Raw genomic sequence first — 5560 nt, forward strand, 5'->3', positions numbered from 1 at the left:
GGGTGGGGTGTAGGGGTGAGGAGGGGGAAGTGGGGGTGACAGGAAGACTCTTCCTACTCCAATATCCTTCCTGTTTGCAAAGGAGGCAGCTTCTTTGTTTCTGTAGAACTATGCCTGGATGTGGTATGTTTTTTTTTTCCCAGCAATCACCAGCCTGATTCTTGTCTCTTTGTCTCTCCTCTTCAGCCGCGCTACGCCATTGACAAAGAAGGGCAGCACCATGAATTGACTAGTAGGTGCCTGTGGGCCAAGAGGTTTACAGACATCAGGAGCCAACTAGAGGATAAAGTGAATATTCACAACTTGACCTTTCGGAACACTGGGGTTTCCGTTTGCATACATTTAAAAGGGTCTCACTCAGCCAGTTTAAAACAGGGATGGGCTTTCCAGTTTGTTCATACTTCTCTTTCCTTCTACAAAACATCAAAACGCTTTAATAGCAGTTCTCTCACGTCTTGCTTGATAATGCCCATGAGTAACCATGGTTGGTACTGTAAAGCGCCCCCTGGCGGAAGGCTGCTTTTACTGCAAGCAGTTTGTAAAACTTGGAGCTTTTCATCTGCCATAAGCGAGAAAGGGTGGAACATCCTTCCATCCACCAAATATGATTACGGTTTATTGAAATCCCTACAAGAATCATCCAGGATCCTCGAGAAGAGTTCCAAACGATTCTTACGAAGCTTTAATCTCTCATTGCGAAGAGGACGTAAATCCTGCCTTTCTAAATCTGTCTATCCAATTGCTGCCACCTGCTGGACAGAACAGTGAAGGAAGGAGGCTGGTCGCAGGACTGGTGATAAGGCGGGGCTCATGTTGGGTCTCTGTCCCTCAGGGTGGTCACCTTTTCTCTTGGGTTCCCATTGTTTGCTACAGCGAGGGAGACCTTTGCCCACGCAGAGTGTAAGGTTGGATATTTTTTGGTTGTAAATTCTTGATATAGTTGGGGCTTTTCTCTTAAAAGCCATGAAGATCAGGGCATAGGGTATTCTGACCACTTTCTTGTCCTTCGACAAAACGCATCTGGCTGGAAGGTGTCATTGAAATTTAAACTTCCACCTACTGGCCAGACCTTATGGAAAAAAAGTAAATCAACATTCTTCCTTTTAGGGTTTTCATCCATAGGTCTGTCTTTCTTGTATTTGAGAAACCAGCCAAGCGACATGTGATAGAGACTGACTGAAGATGTTTTGTTTCTTGGAAAAGAGGACAAGGAGGCAATGGTGTGGTGCCCTGAGAATCTGATTGGTTCACTGCCTTGTTCGGAACGCTCACAGAACCCTCCTGGTTTGTGGAATCTCCAAGAGTGTCTAGGATGAAATCTCTCTGTTTTATTACTTACAGCCTCTCTAAAACTCGAGTTCTCTGAAGCCCACTTGAGACTGGTGGCTATGTTATTGAAAACTTGTTTGTCTGTCTGTCTGTTTCTCCCACCCCATGTGTGTATGTATATGTATATGTGTATATGTGTTTATGTGTGAGTGTGTATGTGTGTATGTATGTATGTATGTATGTATGTATATATGTATTTATGTATGTGTATATGAATGTATGTATGTGTGGCATATTTGTGTGTGAATATGTGTGTGTGTTGTTTTGAGGATTTTGTGGTCTTGATTTTCATAAGCCTTGACTTTTCCCCATGTAGAAGAAAGTCAGAAGAACAAGAAAGACCAAAGAAAGAAAACTAGTTACCAGAGCACACATTGGGGTCCTCTTGCCAGCCACTTATCCTATTATACCCAGGGCGTGATGAGCCTTGGCACATTGGCTTCCTTCTTGTCATGGTCAAGCACATGGGGAGGATCCAAATCTCCAGACCACAACCCAGGAGCAAGTATGATGCCAGGTGAGAGCACCAATGACATCAATGTCCTGCAGTCTCTCGTACCTCTGCATCCTGGGTCCTATCCTGCATCAGGCTGAGAGTTTAATTCTGACCTGTGTTGCACAGAGGGCCAAAGAGAAAAGGGCAGGAATGAGCGGCTGTGTGCAAACCTGTGTGTGCTCTCCCGGCTCTCTATTTGCTTCTTCTTCACAGAAGGGAAGGCTGGGCAAGAGCCTCAACCTGGGACAGGAGGGGCGAGAAATCCAGCACCGGGTACCACATTTTCCCCCACTATGATGGAGTGGGGGTTTCTCCCCAAATGGCATGGTACGGCCCTTTGGGAAGGAAGTGCGGTAGGCCACACCCCTCTGAGTGCTCTATCAGTGGCATCCTGCTTTGTCCCAGACACAGGACACTGATATGTATGATACATGATGTGATGTGAGAGCCTGGAGGGTGACTACTGATTCCCATCCTTTCTTGGGCCAGGGACAAGGAAACAAGTGTGTACCTGGCACATCTCAGGTATTGCCTGTATCAACTTATCTGGAGGAAGCCTGGGAAGGGAATTAAGGGGAAAATGAAACCCCGTCTTTCTTCCAGGGAGGCTGGGAAGAGTATGGAGCTAAGGCAGTGGCCCAAACCAAACAATAAACAACAGAAGTGTGTGTGTGTGTGTGTGTGTGTGTGTGTGTTATAAGTACATATTAACCCTGAAGATGATGTTGCCAAAGGGTTGCCATGGATCTGGACCAAGTACATTGATGGACTTTCTAGTTGGGGCACAGTGTTTTGCTTGAAATGGATATCCTTGGAGAAACTAATATTCCTTTCTTGTGTCCCATGTCCATTTTATGTCACAGGAGTCTCCAGTTGGTGGATACCCTCAGGACTTTTAAATGCTGGCTGGCCCTGTGGTCGTGGGGTATGGTATTTGTGGGTTCTGTCTCTGGAGAAGAGGATTGGAGGAGTTAAAACAAAGGCAGGAGCAGGAGAGAAGGAACTCCCTGGGGTTATGGGGAAAGAGTACATGTTCTTGGGAGGAGTTAATTTAGACATTGAGTTTCCTGGTTGAGTCACCAAGAATTCTCATGAGGGGTGGGGTGGGGTGAGGTGAGAGACCAGATCAACTCCATCCTGGGTTCAGGCTCCATCATAGAGAACTTGGGTTAACCACCAAGCCCTCACCTAGCACTGGTCTCCAGGTCACTCCCTAACAGCCACCAAACAGGTGGAAAGCAGTAGTCACACCTGTACCTAAAGATATTTACTTATGACAGTTTATGGTTTGGCTCCCAGCACCAGCCAATCATTTTAGAGGGCAGCTAATTCCATAGTAGCTCCCCAATCAGATGTGTGCCAGGGTAGAGACCCCTTGCTTGTTTGCTTGCCCCTCTAAATGCTTGAAACTGAGCTCAGGGCGTCACCCTCCTATCCTGCTGTGCCAGTGACAGAGGTGTGCCCAAGCTTGAGCTTGAAGACTCTAGTGAGATTGCATCAAAATCAGCTCCTTGGTGGTCTTTTGGGTTCTCAAAATAGGCACAGCAAGGTGAGGGGGAATGAAATTTCCTTCTTAGGCATAAATTTCTCTCAGAATTTTAGGCAGTCTAGCTCAATGTAAGAAGGGCATACTTCAGCTACTAAAAGTTAGCCATTTGGAGCATTTTGAGATTTGTTACCAGGTTCACAGGAGGGACAAGCTCTAGTCAGAGACAGTAAGACCAACTAAAACCAGAGACAACCAGATGGCGAGAGGCAAGCACGAGAACATCAGCAACAGAAACCAAGGCTGCTTGGCATCATCAGAACCCAGTTCTCCCACCACAGCAAGTCCTTCATATCCCAGCACACTGGAAAGCAAGATCTGGATTTACAATCGCATCTCATGATGATGATAGAGGACTTAAGGAGGACATAAATCACTCCTGCATCAGCTGCTTCAGTGTGGAGTTGTGCTTCAACTCAATGTCCTCTTGCTCCTGTCTGGGCTTTTCCTCAGCTTCCTGCTCACATTCTCTCGTCAGGATGTCCAGCTCCTGCTGACGCTCCTTGTCAGAGCTTGAAGATCTTTCTGCAGCCTTGCCACATCTTTGCTCAGCTTCTGTTTTTCCCACCCTGATCCTGCTAACTTTGGCTCCAGTGACCTGGAGTCCATCCATGGTAGTCCCCGATTTCAATGGGATCACATGTGATTTGGAATTTTCCTCAGGGCTGTCTTCCAAAATTTCCACAGATTTATTTTTCCCATCCGTTTCTTGCTGTGGAGATTGTGATTTTTTTTTCATATTCTAAGGTCAACTTTCCCATTTCAAGTCTCAGGGCGCCCCTCTCTGTTATTAAGTCTGACTCCAGCTCTCTCACCCTTCGCTCCAGGGTCTGGCGGGTCAGCTCCTTTTCCTGGAGGGTTTTCTGAACACTGTCAACCACACTTGCCCAATTCTGCTTTACTCCTGTGCTGTTTTTATGAGTTTCTTCTCCCACGGGCTGGGGCAGAATTAAAGAACACTTCACATTCTTCTTGAAGACATCCTATCAAAACTTGATCTTCGAGCTGCTTGGCTCCAGCGCGATCTAACTTTAGAGAGCTCCCTGTGCTGAACCTCAGATTGAGATGGCGTCGCCTGACCTTCGCCCTGCTCCCGCCAGCGCGACAGCTTCTCGGTTTCAATTACCCTTCTTTGCAGCATGTAGCTTCTTTCCATGCCTTCTGTGTGCAGTCTTGGGAATCTGCTGCCTCTTGCTCGGGAGACGCTGCCACATTTCCCATGGATCTAGACACAACTGGCATTTCAGGTTGTGGAGAACTTTCTAGGTTTTTAAGTTTTCCTTCTAGAATGTAAATTTGCTTTTCTCTTTCTTGTAATTTTGCACACAGCTCATTCAACTGGCTTTCTGTGTCCTTCGCATACTGCTGTGTTTTCTCTTCCAGCTGAGACAAGAGCTGCTCCCGGATGGCGGCGATCTTCTGTTCCGCCTTCCTCTTCAGCTCCACTTCTGCAGCTCTTCTAACTCAAGTTTGTCTTCTAAAGCTTTCGGCTCCCCATCTCTGCTTTCCACACTTGAGCTCACATGTTCTACTTCCTTCTTCACAACTCCAAGCTCAGCTTGCAGCGAGGACACGTGCTCTCACAGTCCCAGGACGATCTCCTCAACCTCCCTAAGAGAAGATGCATGGCTGGTGTCCTAATCTTGCCCATGCGTGGCTTCGAACCTCATCTTGAAGAAAGAGGGAGACTGAGGCTGCGCAGCAGCTGTCGAGGAAGCTGCCCACGTGTGGTGTTTCTGGAGAATGGCGCTGTCATCACGGGTCATTCCTGTAGCTTTAAGACAGATGTTACCCTGGCCACAGATAACGTTGCTTTTGAAACAGACATTCTTGGTGGAGAAGAGGTGATAGTTTTGTTCTTTTTTATTCAGTTTCTTTTTCCCCCTGGGAAGTTTTCTGTGGTTTAAAGGCTGTTCTGATTGGGCCCCACCCGGCTTGACTGTTCAGTGTCTCTTTCTTGGACTCTTCTCCCTCTCTTTAAAGAACTGTCCATCTTCCTTATTTAATTTAGGGAGGCTTCTTAAAGACTTGTGCAATACATTTTGAGGTGAAACTTACTGAGTCTTTTTCTGATAAATTAGAAAATTTTATTGACTGTTCCACAGATTGATTTGTTGAATATTTGCTAAAGCCTAATTCTTTAAGCTATGATAAGTCTTAGATGGATGTACCATAAGTTTATCTAACTT

The 5560-nt window shown here is 46.4% G+C and overlaps 1 pseudogene; it reads right to left on the bottom strand.

The window, feature by feature from the left end:
* Positions 1-3707: 3707 nt before the first annotated feature.
* Golga4-ps1 (golgin A4, pseudogene 1) lies at positions 3708-5137 on the bottom strand (annotated as a pseudogene).
* Positions 5138-5560: the final 423 nt, after the last annotated feature.

This window comes from Rattus norvegicus, chromosome 16 (genome assembly GCF_036323735.1).
Source record: "Rattus norvegicus strain BN/NHsdMcwi chromosome 16, GRCr8, whole genome shotgun sequence".
Lineage (NCBI taxonomy): Eukaryota > Metazoa > Chordata > Mammalia > Rodentia > Muridae > Rattus > Rattus norvegicus.